This window comes from Pteronotus mesoamericanus, unplaced genomic scaffold (genome assembly GCF_021234165.1).
Source record: "Pteronotus mesoamericanus isolate MK-2021 breed Mesoamerican mustached bat unplaced genomic scaffold, CSHL_Meso_final contig_52, whole genome shotgun sequence".
Lineage (NCBI taxonomy): Eukaryota > Metazoa > Chordata > Mammalia > Chiroptera > Mormoopidae > Pteronotus > Pteronotus mesoamericanus.
In genome coordinates this window covers 8,272,055-8,285,964 of record NW_026555189.1, presented here as the reverse complement: position 1 = coordinate 8,285,964, position 13,910 = coordinate 8,272,055, and the positions used below count along the sequence as shown (strand labels likewise).

General features: G+C 46.6%; 1 protein-coding gene and 1 pseudogene across 2 annotated transcripts in view; both read right to left on the bottom strand.

The window, feature by feature from the left end:
- Positions 1–13,910, bottom strand: part of IL34 (interleukin 34) — a 56,524-nt gene that overhangs the window by 30,769 nt on the left and 11,845 nt on the right. The window lies entirely within an intron of this gene.
- Positions 1–13,910, bottom strand: part of LOC129075126 (dnaJ homolog subfamily C member 7-like) — a 32,127-nt pseudogene that overhangs the window by 11,760 nt on the left and 6,457 nt on the right.

Below are 13,910 nucleotides of genomic sequence, written 5' to 3'. Positions count from 1 at the left end.
CCAAGATCTTTGGCCCAACTTCTTACTCATTCACAAATTTATTATCGGATATGTCAACCTTAAGGAATCTTTGGCTCTATTCCTTTGCTTTCCATAGCCCAGAAACTGAAAAAAGGAGATTTTTTAATTTCCTTATTTTGCTACATCTTAGAAGCCCCTGACCCTGAGACGTTGCCAGCTGCTTGTCTAAGCACACCCTGTAGATATTTGCATAAGGTTCAAGGTCAGTGAAGGTCAGGAAGGTAACTTAGTGCAGAGACCACCTGGCCCAATTCCTACCGGATACCCTAGTCCCCACTCAAGGTCCCCCACATTTATGGGGTGCTTACCACATGTCAAGGAACTGGCCCTGCATTAACTCATTGAATCTTCACAGCAAGGCAAGAGGTAGGAACTATTATTATACTCATTTTCTGATGAGGAAACTGAAGGCCAGAGGGGTGAAGGAATTTTTCTGAGGTCTTACCAGTGGTAAACCAGAGAGCAAGGATCTGAGCCCAGACTGGCCTACAAGCTACTGTCTTAACCACTGGGCTGCCCTGCCAAGTGGATGCCTCTTCTATGAATTGGGCACGGCATCCCCCAGTGGCTGAAACCCAAGGGTTTCCTTTGTCACAGACCCAGACTCTTTTAACTTCTTTTTCCCACCTTGAGAAACATTAGGGCGAGAGTACCAAGCCTAGTTTTACAATAGCCAAGAGACTCCAAAAGCCTATTGGGACATTCTTCAAAGCATTATATAAACAAAACTGAGTGTAACAGGATAAAGGTTGCTTAGTTTGTTTTTGAGGTTTTGGTATGTTTTGTTTTGAAATGAAAGTTAATCAAAAGAACAAAAGAGTTAAACTAAAAAATGTTGAGATCAGGCTCATGCAGTTTTTTGTCTAACTCAGTGAAAACCCCCAGTTTCTGTCGTCCATTACACAAGGAAGGAGTTTGGAAGCAGGTCTCCTAGGGAAGAAAAAAAATCAAACCAGTGGTTCCTTACTTCAGGAAAGAAAACTTCAGGCCATATATATAGACTCTGTACATGTCCCTAGATCCTCTCCAGAGTCCACAGTAGCTATTGGCTCAGTCAAAGAAGCTTCTCCAGCATGGCAGCACCACACATTAAAAGAACAAAGGGAATGTATTCCAGGAATGCAAGGATGGCTCAGTATTAGGACACTTCTTAATATAATATGACATAATAATAGATCCTAGGAGATTCATAAGTGCTGAATAAGCATTTGACAAAAGTCAACACTTCTACCTGAAAAAAACTTCAATAAAGAAGGAATCAATGGATAATTCCTAAATATGATAAAATAGATTAATCGCAGGTTAAAAAAAAACTAGCATTTTGCTGAAGTGGAAAACATCAGAAACATTCCCACTAAAGTCAGGAACAATATGCACACACACACACTATAACGGTATAGGAGGTACTAGCCAATGCAATTAGATAAGCTAAAGAAATCAGATATAAGAATTGGATGGGGGGATATAACGTACAGCATAGTGACTATAGTTAACAATACTGTATTGTATATTTAAAAGTTGCTACCAGTAAGTCTTAAAAGTTCTCATCATAAGAAAAAAAATTGTAACTATGTATGGTGATGGATATTAACTAAACTTATTGTAGTGATCATTTCACAATATACATATATGAAATCATTGTATTGTATACCTAAAGCCAATATAATGTCATATGTCAATTATATCTCAAGGAAAATAAAGAATTGGATGGGAGGAGGTAAATTTTTTCCATTTATAGTTGATACAATTATAAGACTTACACATCTAAGAGAATCAACTAAGAAATAACTACAAACAATAGCCAGTTAGGAAAAAAGATAAAACATCTATGAATAAACTTATAAAAAAAATGCAAGCTATATTATAAAAAACTACAAGCAACACTAAAGGACACAGAAGATTTAAACAAATGGAAAGACATACCATGTTCCTGGATAGGAATATTCAACATTATAAATATGTCCATGCTCTGAGGTTCATGTGTAAATTTAAAGCAATCCCAATACATTTCACAAAAGAGGATATTTAAATGGCCACTAAATATATATACTTTAAAGCACTAAACCACATCAGTCATTAGAGAAGTGAAAAACTAAAATTTTAAAAGCCAAAAAAGCCCTGTTGCAAGACTAGGGAATAACTGACATTCTCAGACACTACCAAAAGGAGGGTAAATTGTTATACATTTATATGGAAAATAGCTTGGCAGTATTTTCTGAAGTTGAACACATGTATATGCCATTGACCAGAAATTCCTCTCCAGAGTAGATATCCAACAGAAATGTGTATATATGAGTACCAAAAGCCATGTGTGACAGCCAAAACCAGTACAACTTAAATGTCCATCAACAAGAGAATAGGTAAATAAACCTCATAAACATAATGTTGAGCCAAAGAAGAAGTAGTGCATATATACAATGACCTATGACTCAGCCATAAGGAAAAGAATGAAATCTTGCATCTGCAGCATGGATGAACCTAGAGGATATTGCACTGAGTTCACTCAATAAGTCAGAGAAGAATAAACGCCACATGATTTCACTTATATGTGGATCTAAAAAACAAACAAACAAGCAGAACAGAAATTGGCTCAGACATACAGAATATTTTGATGGTTGCCAGATAGACTAGGGGATGGAAGGGAAAAGTCAAGGGATTAAGAAGTACAAATTGGTCATTACAGAAGAGTCACAGGAATGCAAAGTACGCATAGGGAATAAACAATAATATCGTAATAATTACGTAGGGTGTCATACGGGCACTAGATTTGCTGAGATGATCGCTTCATAAGTTATATAAATGTTAGTCACTGGGTTGTACACCTGAAACTAATATTATATGTCAGGTGTTGTTAAAAAATAAATAAGTTTAAAAATATATTTTATGTTAAGCTAAAGAAGCCAGATGTAAAAGCATCTATGTATGTGTATGTAAAGATAAAAAAACAAAAACAGCAAAACCAATCCAGGACATAAGAGACAAGGATAATGATTACCCTTTGGAAGAGACCAGGGGAGTAACTGGGGGGTCTTGGTGATGGGGTGGGTAGGGGGTCAGGGTTTCTGTATTCTAGTAATGCTCTCGTTCAGACCTAGGTAATAATTCATTTTACTCTGTGTTCACTTTGTGATAACTCACCAAGCTGTATATATACAATTCAATTTTCTGTGTGGGTGTTATACTTCAGTTTTTATTAAAACAACTTCAATGAAACACCGACATGGGTGTAAATAGATATTAGATTTTAAAGTTCAAATAGGAAAACAGAAAAGAATAGCCTGGAAAAGTTCTAAAAATAAGAAAGCAGTGCTTCCGTATGTTAAAAATATTTTTAAATATTGTAAAGCTTAGTAAGCAAAACAGTGGGAATGTGAATAAACATGAACTGACAGAGGAACCAATGGAAAAGAGTAGCAAGTTCTGAAATAGATCTACATGTATATGAGAAAAGAGCTTGTGATAACCCGCTAATGACAGAGTAGCTTCAGCAGAGAAACGTTCACCATCTGGGGGCTCAGGGGGAATGGTTGGATCTATATCCCACACCATCAGAATGAATTTCAAATGGATCAAAATTTGAATGTAAAATAATAGAAGAAAAAAAGGATATGTCCTCTTATTTTAAAGGGGGAAGAACTTTGTACCTATTATTCAACGTTCAGAAGCCATAAAAGCAATGATCGATCAATCTGACTGTGTGAAAATAAAAATGTGGGCATACAAAGCAAATAGGCCATCAACAAAACAAAACAGAAACACTAAACTGGATGCAGCTTATATCAAAGGCAAAAGGCTAGTCTCCCTAAGAGACAGAGAGCTCCCAGAAGTAAAGGAAGTTTTCCAACAATCTAGTTCTCAAAATAAGCAGAAAACATGAGTGAGACAGTGAGGAGAGACAGAAATGGTCCTTTTAAACCTAAGCTTAAAACTTTTCATAACAGATTTAAATTAAGACTCAGTTGAGTCACTGTTTTTCACCTATCAGATTGGTAAAAATCCAGTAATGTGATCATTTTAATGCATTGGCTAAGATGTGGGAAAACAGTAACTTCTCATCCAAAACTGGCAGAAGTGTAAATTGGTACTAACCTCAGGAAGGCCAAGTTGGCAATACCTCTTCGTATTACACATACAGATACCTAGCAACCTGCAATATGCCACAGGTACAAACAGTGCCTGTGTCAGCAAACTGGAAACAACCTGAGTGCTCACCACACAATAAACCAGCATAATGCACTCAGTGAAACAAGCCAAGCACAGAACAGGATGTATTCGATTTTACAAAATGTGTTCAGCAGAGGGGCGGGGGGCGGGGGGCTGAGTGTGTGTGCGCGTGTGTGTGTGTGTGTAATTGTATTTGCTTGTATATGCATAAAGAAACTCTGTATTAGAATAATTCATACTAAAGAAAGATTGACAGTTTAGACTCTCCCAGAGATGGTGCATCCTTAAAAACAAGATGATTGTTAACCTAAATAAACCTGCAATGTGATGGACGTTTATGTCAGAGTGATACAGAGATTTGGAAAAATGCATATACTGCAAGTCCAGAGATCTGGGGGGGTCAGGAGGGCACCCATACATCAGGAGATTCGCAGTTTTCCCAGGGATCAGCATTGATTGGATTAGACCCAGTAAACGAAAAACATTTGCCAGGGGCAGGAGGGCAGTGGGTGGTAATGAACTAGGTCCATTTTCACAGGATGTTTAAACCATATGACTGTATTATCTAAACATTAAACAGTGAACAGGAAGAGCTAACGTTCAGGAGCTCCTAAGGCTTGATGCAGACCCACAAGATCTACCCCAGCTCTTGTTCCAAGACCCTGTCATTTATAAACAGGTAACATGAAATACAAGGAGTTTTATTGACCTATACCGGCTCATTGACTTTGCCAAAAAATGCTATGTTCATATCACTATGCAAACATTGTGAGATAGAAAGACTTGGGGCAACTCACTTAAGCTCCCTTAAACATAAGCTGTATCTTTGGCAGAGCAAAGATAAGGACAAAACAACACCGCAGACCTGTTTTGAACTACTGGCCTGTGAGCTGTTAGGGAAGCCACAGCACAACACAGAACAAGCCCTTGGTGCAACAAAGCCCCACAGCCAAACCTCAGAGAGAATCAGTGTTCGGTGCTTCTCAAAGCTCAGTGTTGCTTAACAATCACCTGGAGGGGCTATTAAAGCCCAGGCTCCCAGGCCCAGCCCTTAGCCACATGATTCAGTAGGTTGGAGTGGGGGGAGCCATTAACATAAATTTTTAAGGAGCTTCTCCCAGGTGATGCAGATATGCTAGTTTAAGGACCACATTTGAGTAGAGACTGGTCCAGAGCAGGGTCCCTCACACTGTGATGTGCATACATCCTGGGGATCTTATTAAAACACAGATTCTGACTCAGGGAGTTGGGGGGCGGGGTACCTGGGAGTATGCATTTCCAACAAGCTCCCTGGTATTGCAGATGCTACTGATCTGATCTGCAGACCACAAGCTTCTGGAATATCCAATTCCATTCATTTTGCAGTTGAGAAAACTGTGCCTGGGAAAAAGTAAACGACCTGCCCAAAGCCACTCTGCGGTGAGGCTGAAGAGTAGATGGGGTGAGGCCACTTCAGGGTGGCTGCCATTCCCCGGAGTTCCTCCCCACACTGTCCTCAGACCAAAACTCCAAACCTTCCCGAGCCAATAAATGATGCCAACCCTTTGGAAAATGGTGTGGAAATTTACTAAATCATACACCATTCTCCACTCTTCCGAGAAATAAGCCACTTATTGAGTACCTTAGCTCTAACCATCAGTCTGTTCTTTTAAAAAAATGTACTGTTGGCAAAATTATTATTTGTTAGCTGAGTCAGCTTGCCCTCCAGTGATGTGCACCTTTGATAGGCCCTGCTGTGGGAACCTGAGGGAGACAACTGAGCATTTCTCAACACCTGAGGTCTGATCCTGGGCAGAGGGTGAGGAGAAGCAGAAACGGGGGTGGGGAATCTGATCCTTGAGAAAGATGGGGAGTTGGCGGTGGCTCCTTCACGACCTCAGAAACAGGACTGCACTGTGTGCGTTTGCCAGCTCACTTGATCATCCTGACAAAAAGTCCACTGAATTAAAAAATGTATTTGCATTAACAAGCAATCTGCTTTTCAAGATGCATTGTCTCTCTCTGAGCTGCCAATCTTTGCGCTTCACTGTGAATTATTCCAAGGCAGAGGGGAGGGAGTGGAGTTCCACACACAGGCCTCTGGAATAATTAAAGCAGGGAGGGGAGGGGTTTCTTACCTGAGAGGCTTGATGTGGGAGCCCAGCAGCTGGTAAACCACAGCAACCCTGGTGTCTTCAGACTGTGAGCGTCTTGTGGGCCTGGCTCTGCCACTAATTTGCCGTGTGATTTGGTAAATCACACAGTCTTAGAGAATTCAGAGCCAGAAGGATCAAATCTCTCATCCCAGAACCCTAATTTCTATACCACAGGATGCATGGCCTGCCTGGGAGTGATTTCCCCAGAATCAGAGCCTGAGACGGACCCAGTGTCAGGAGAAAGCCGTGAGGGAGTGAGGCAAGGGGGGTAGGGAAGGGCAAGTCTTGGAGGCTCTGAAGCATTTTTAAATAACATCACAGAGTCTTCTCACCCGGAGGCCAGGAGGCTGGGCTTTCAGCTCCCTGACTCAGGCAACAGCCCCCTGGGTCGGAGGGGGGGCGGAGGAGTGGCGTTAGCCTCTCAAGTGTCCCTGGCAAGGTGCCTTGGAGAAGGAAGTGGGGTTTGCTGTTTATGTTCTGCCAGTGACACCGACTCCACGGCAGCTGGGGAATGGGTACAAGGGGGTCAGAGGGATCTGGTGGACACCAAAGCTTCCTCTAGTTCTGAGAACCCCTCACATGTGCTCCTAAACAAGAGGCTCCCAAAATCACAAAAGGCGGACAGTGAGGGAAGAATCAAATTCCATTCTTCATTTCCAGAAACTCTTGGAATCTGCACTTGGAATCCATCCTAACTGCTCCTCCTGACTTCTGGGGTCAGCCCTGGCCGCTCCGCCCGCGGCACTTCTGCCTGGCGCTGGCCCCTCCGACATTATCCCGCCTGTGCTCACCTGCGTGCTGTCTCCCCACAAGAATGGCCACCAGGGGACAGAGCCTTGTTCTGGCCTCATCCCTGTCTCCAAGCCAGGGGCTGGCTGGGCACGCAGGAAACTATGACATCTGGGGAACGATGTCTGAGTGAATGGCTTGGATGTTTGGGCCAGATGCTTAAGTGCCAACAGAGCAGGAGAAATAGGTCAGCTAAACGCTCCCGGCCCGAGAAGCTGGAGGAAAACCGCGCACGAGGCCAGGATGGGGGAGGACAGAATCCACCAAGAGTTTCCTTGGCTTCTTGATTCCTTCCTCCTCTCTCGACTCCCTCCCTAAGTTCCTACACAATGTGGAGCCAGAGTTAGCATCAATCCTGGGGAGATCAGCCACCTTTTGGGAAGATGCAAACCGCTCTAAGCGACCAGGGGCACCTAGGCCTCAATTCTAGCTCTAGCTCTGAGCCCCCCTTCCCCTCGGTACCTGAGGGCAGCACCACGGTCATTCCCACCTGGGAGGCAGCGCCGCTCACATGCCCGTCCACCACTGCAAACTTCACCCAGGGCAGGGCAACTTCCTGGCCCCGCTGCTGCGGCGTTTCTGCCCCTGGCCACCCCTGTGGCTCCTCCAGCTCCAGGACGGTCTCCACCGCAGGCACAGTGGCTCTGGGCACCTGTGAGAAGCCTGCACCTCATCCAGCATTTCACACATGCCAGATGCTTGCCCCTCATTTGCTCGCTGCTCTGCACAATGACAATGGCTCAATACGTTTCCACACCTATGGTCTCATTATCTTCAATTCACAAGAGAGAAGAGGAGGCTGAGAGGCTGAGCCACTGGCAGAAGGTCAAAAGGCTAATGAAGGGGGCATCAGGGTTCCAATGGGGCACTGAACACTTTCATCTCATCTCTTTAAGTGACTTGTCATCACGGGCTCATTGAATGCAGCAGTCCTTGGAGGAAGGTTCTTTACCTTTGTTTCTCAGGAGGGGACCCTCCTGGAGCACACAGACTGGCTGCAGCCCGGCCCCCGGTCACCACCAGCTCCATTCAGCTGAAGTAGAGAGTGAGGCTCCAGGAGGTACAAGGGCACGCAGAACCCGCTGCGAGGCGCTGTGTCTCCCAGCAAGAGGGCGCCTCACCTGCAGCCATTGCTGTGGGAGGTTCACCTGGGGCTTCCCCTGGGCCGACCCAGGCTGCGGTGCTCTCCTCACCCTGACCCTTTGCCCCTCCCTCCCTCTGCCAGGAAGGCTGGGCCTAAACCCGATCTTGTTGGGGAAGGAGACCCAGGATACTCTGGAGGAAACTGAATCCCCACGTTCTAACCAGTGCAGTAACAGGAAGGAATGGCTTTGTCCGAAAACAAGTCATTGTAAACCCCCCATGTTAGCAACCAAAAAAGGAAAACCTATGATCACCTGAGTAGATGCAGATTGTGTTCCCTTTAATAAAATTTAACATCCACTCCTGATAGAAACCCTCAGCAAATTATGAATAGAAGGGAATTTCCTCAACCTGGAAAAGGGCATCTGTGAGAAACAGAGCTAAATGGTGAACAACTGAATGCTTCCCCCTAAAATTAGGAACAAGATGAGCTAATAAATGAGACCAGCAAGGTTGCAGGACACAAACTGAACATACAAAAATCCACTGTATTTCTACTTACTAGCCCCAAAAGCTGGAAACAACAAAAATGTCCATCAGCAGGTGGTGGATAAAAAAAAAGAATGAACAATGGATAGATGTGGCAACATGAATAAAGCTCAAAATAATTCTGCAGAATGAAAAAAACCAGACCTCCCAAAAGAAAAAGTACACACTGTGCAATTCTATTTACATAAAACTCTAGAAAATCGAAACTGATCTGTAGGAAAAGAAAGCGGGCCAGTGGTTCTGTGGAGAGGGAGGACTTTCCAAAGGCACCAGGGAACTTTAGCAGTGATTAATATACTCATTATCTGAGTTATGATATGTATATTCAAAATTTAGCAAGTTGTGCATTTTTGTGCAGTTTACTGCATGTCAATTTTACCCCAATAAGCTGTTCTTTAAAAGTTGTATATGTAGAAATAACCTAGAACAGGCAAATGCTAGAGACGGAAATTGAAATAGGGGTGGCCAGGGGCTGGGGTGAGGGCAGAAAGGGGGGTTGTTTCATGGGGAGTGTTTCTGTTTGAGATAAAGGAGAAGTTCTAGGAAAAAGACAGTGGGACGGTCACAGGACACTGTGAATGTGCTTAATGTCACTGAATTGTATACTTAAACTGGTTAAAAATGGTCATTTTTGTGCTATATATATTTTACCACAATAAAAAAAGGAAAAACAACTAAAAAATATTGCATGTAAGTGGACATTTGCATTTAAGGGGAAAGGAGGTTTTCTGCTTTTCTGAGCCTCCTAAGGGGTGTGGGTCCTCAAAGAGGTTAGAACAGCCCTCCCACAGGGCAAAGTTCTCTGGATCCTCTGCTCCCAGGATCCAGGATCCCCAGGGGGTCAGGCCCCACTCCAGCAGCACCCCCGCCTCCCGCCCCTCCTCCTCATGATGGCTGACTAGTCTCAATGCCTCTGCACTGGCTGTTTCCTGAGTAGAATGCCCTTCCCCTTTACCTACCCACCTAATTCTCCCTCTCCCTACTTCCTCTTCCCCCATCTCCCCTACCTCACACCCCCCAGACTCTCTCACAAGCTGCCCTGAACCCACAGAAGACTGCCAACCCCCTCTTTGCTCCAGCTGCCCCCTCTCCAAGGAGGCTGTCCCTCTGGACCCCCCGCCCAGAGCCCTGGTACCCCTCTTCCTTTGACCTGATCACAGTGTCCTGAGCATCTGCTCTCAGTCTCCTAACTCCCTCTGTCTCCTGACTCCCACAGCTGACCAACCGCCAGGCCTGAGGCTGAAGCAGTCCCTTTTTTACCAATTCAGGAATGTCCCTAGTGGAGAACAATGGGGAAAATGGAATTCTCGGTGAACAGAGCGAGCTTTGTGCCTAGTGTTTTGGCTCACAGAGGATGGACTGTGGGAGCCCAGGCAGGCCCACGCAGGGAGCTGGGAAACCTGGCTTTGGCTTCCCCTCACTAACCAGGGACCGAGAGAGCAAACCCGTTCCTTTCTCCAGGCCTCACTTCGCGCATCTGAAAAATGGAGCTTGAGAAACTCTTCCTCAAGCTGGAAGCGGAGGGAGGAGGGGGGAAGGGGAAACGGGGATTTGCAGAGGTCCCACTGTGGGGAGCATCCTGGTCACACAACGCCTGTTTTCCTGCAAAGGTCTGGCCTCAGACTTGTTGAATTTGGGTTCAAGCCCTGCTCTTCCAAGGGTGGTGGTGGGGACTCAGGCCCTGGCGCGGAGGCTGTCCATTCTGGCTCGCCGCCAGATTTTGTCTGTGTTTCACAGCTGTAATTAAATAATCATTATTTGGTACGTTCGCATTTCTCTCCCAGGCCAGACCACAAGCCCCATGAATTCCTAGCTCAGTGCCTATCCTGAGGAGAATGCAAATGTATGCAAATATTGTGTTAACTAATTAATGCGGGGAGGCTGTGGTGGAGGGCTGGGGTGAATTTTCTGCTAACAGGCAAAGGCATCGTAACTAAGCGGGAATGAGGCGCAGCCCCTGTCCCTGAGCCACTCGGAAAGGGAAGGTCTGGAGCCAGGGGGAGTCTCCAGCCTGCTCTCCACGCCACATCCCCTCCTCTCTATTCACACGCAGCCAGTCTGACCCAGGCCCGGCCCTGGTTCCCGCATGACCCGCGCCACTTGTATAAGAACATGACACTTCTTAAACAGGTCACGAAGTCTCCACATCAGAGTTAAATTCTGTTCTCCTTGCATCTGTGACCCAAGTGCAGCACACAAAGATGAAAAGCCGGGAGCCCAGCCCAGAGCAGCTGCGCGGGAGGGGGAGGCCTCTACCACCCTGTTAACAAATGAGGGAAAAGCAGCTCAATGTCCCTCCTGAGGCGATCCAACCTGGGCAAAGAGGCTTGTTGCAGCGCCTCCAGAAATACTTGGGTTGATGACACTGGCGGTGGCCCACAAGACGGAGCTGGAACTACCTCCGCGGGGATGAACGAGCTGAGGGACGACGATGAGGATGGCAATAATAATAGCTAATGTTAGTCACGTTAGGTCAGTTCCTGCGCCCCATACGCCAACACCAAGAGCGATTAGAAATTCTTACCCCTCTTTTAAAAATGAGGAAACTAAAACTCAGAAAGTTCAGCCATTTGCCCAAGGTCACACAGCTCACAAGTGGAAGAGCAAGTGTTAAATCTAAGTATGTCTGACCCCGAAGCCCTTGCTGATAACTCCACGTTAGGGGATGGTCTGAAAGCAAAAGGAGAAGACCACGTGCCCCACCCAGCAGCTTTGTGTAGCCAGCAGAGCTGGACTGTAAGGCCAGAGAGGCCTGGCCTAGGGGATGGAGCCCATAAGAATCCGGAGCTCGGGGGTGACCTGAGCACCCTACAAACTTCACCCCGTCAGAACCCAGAGGCTGCACACTCGAACCCAAGCTGGTCAGGGTAGGCCACTCAGGCCGCAGCTCAGGGCCGCTGAGCCTGCAGAGAAGCCATTTCTGCTCACTGCAGATGGCTTTGCCGTTCACGGCCAAACCACGCTGAATGCGCTCGTCTGATGGCTTTGCCTTCTGCATTTCCTAGGAGACTGGAAAGCCTGTGTCCCTTGACCTTCAGTCTCCTCCAGTACCTTCCTGTCTGGGCTCAGAGAGTGGTTTGTCTTGAGCAGAGAAGTTGTGTTTGGGTGCCTTGGAAATTGACATTGGACAGGAAGGACAAGGCCAGACTACAGAGGGCCTTAAAAGCCAAGCAGTTCCTGATATGACAGGCTGCAGGGAGCCAGTGCAGGTTCTTGAGCAAGGGAGTGACCTGATGACCATATTCACTTAGGGAACACTGGTGTATAGATGAGTTGGAGGCAGAAGCTAGAGGCCAGGACACCAACCATTCCACCAAGCCCTGTGATGAAGGGTGGTAACCTCCAAGAGGTCTTTAATGGAGGTTCGTGTGCCTGGAAGGGACTGGCGGGGGGGGGGGGGCATTTCTTCTCTCAGGCAGTACAAGCCACGCCTAAATGAAAAAGAGTCCCAGACCTTTTAAAGAACAGCCCCTTCAGGGCCTGGGCCACCCAGGCGTTTGCCTGGTCTATTCTAGGGAAGTACAGCTGTAACAAGAATCACCTCCTACCAAATAAGATTAGTACCACTTAATAGATGCAGGGGCTGCGGACCACATTGCTTACATTTGTACAGAATGTAAACCGCCACGTAAGTAAATCCTTTCTGCCTTTAGGAATTAAAGAGATGTGTTTGGTAGGAAACACAGATGTCTAATACACACTCATTGATAAACATCCCAATCTTCCTGGGTCGGTCCTACCTGGAACTTTGTAACAAGAACTGTGAGACTGGATGAACCCCATGAGGGGGTAACTCCACTGTAAGAGGTGGGCCCCTCGAAAATAATCAAGTCGGAAGCGGCCCAAAGCAGTGCCACTTGGGAAAGGTAGGAGCCAGAGAACCACCTGAGAGCTGAAGAGAGGGGAAGCGCTCAGCTGAGCCAGGAGGGTCGGCATCAGGTACCCTGAGTGAGGCTTGCGGAGCTAGGGAGAGGGACCCTACTGTACGTGCCTCTTCCTGGGTGCTGGGACCCTTCGGAGGCGATGAAGTGTTATGGGCATGAGCACAGGTTTGGCTTCAGAGCCTCAGTCTTCTCATCTGTAAAATGAGAATGAAATTTGCAGTTGCTGGCCCTGGGCCTGGGCAGTGGTATCATTCTACCTGCATGATATACACAGACAAGAACGGCTTTGTCCTCATTGCAATTGGACACAAACATTTTTAGCGAGGCTGGGGAGGCATGGAGGGCAGTACACATGTGGCTGCAGGGCGTCCACCGGCTCAGCCTCTGAGGCAGAGGTGGACATGGGGTGTCAGAGAGCCCAGAGCCTTGTCTAGGAGAATTACCTCCAGGCTGGGCGGGTTCCAGCCCGGAGGAGAAGCCAACTTGGCACAGGCCTGCCACTCAGACACCCGGTTCCCAGCAGCTCACTGCCTCCCTGGGTGTTCTTCACAGCCCATCATGACCACAGTCCCCTCTGTGCCTCTGGGGACACGCTGGCCACTCCCCTGGCAAGGCTGGTCTCAGCGTGGAGAAATCACTTTTCTCCTGAGGTCAGCCAAACAAGGTGAGACTTGTCCCCAGAAGAATGTGTCTAAGAAACTAGACAGGAAGCAAAACCAAGAAATTAAAATGCAGCTACCTGCAAACAAGAGGACTTCCAAATCCTTATTCCAATAATAATCTGGCTCTACACTGGGCTGGCTGCCTCCTCACCTCTTCCTCATCTTCACCCATCTGCTTCCCAAGAAGCCTTCCCTTCCAAAACCTGCTTCCTCTAGCCTTGAGCAACACCAGCCCTTCCCCCTAGCTCCTGGCAGAACCAGCATCTCTGCTTGAGCTCCTAGAAAATTCAGTTGGCTCCAGAGAGTCTTCCTTTGGCCCTCAGCTCCCCTACAGGGGCAGACTTCTTGAGAGGGCTGAAGATCCAGCCAGCGAGGCCAACTGCAACGGATGGAAGCCCTGTGACAGCAAGACTTCCTTTTGTTTTCTGCCCCACCTTCTGTGCCTGGCCCATAGTAAATACTCGTGACATTTGTTGAATGCATAATAAATATAAATATAAGCTGAAGTATGCCCATATAATCTCTAGAGGGACCCACAAGAACCTAGTATCAGTGATTGTCTTTGGATGCATGAAAATAGAGGCCTAAGGAATGGGATACGGAGAAGAAGCTACTTTTCACTG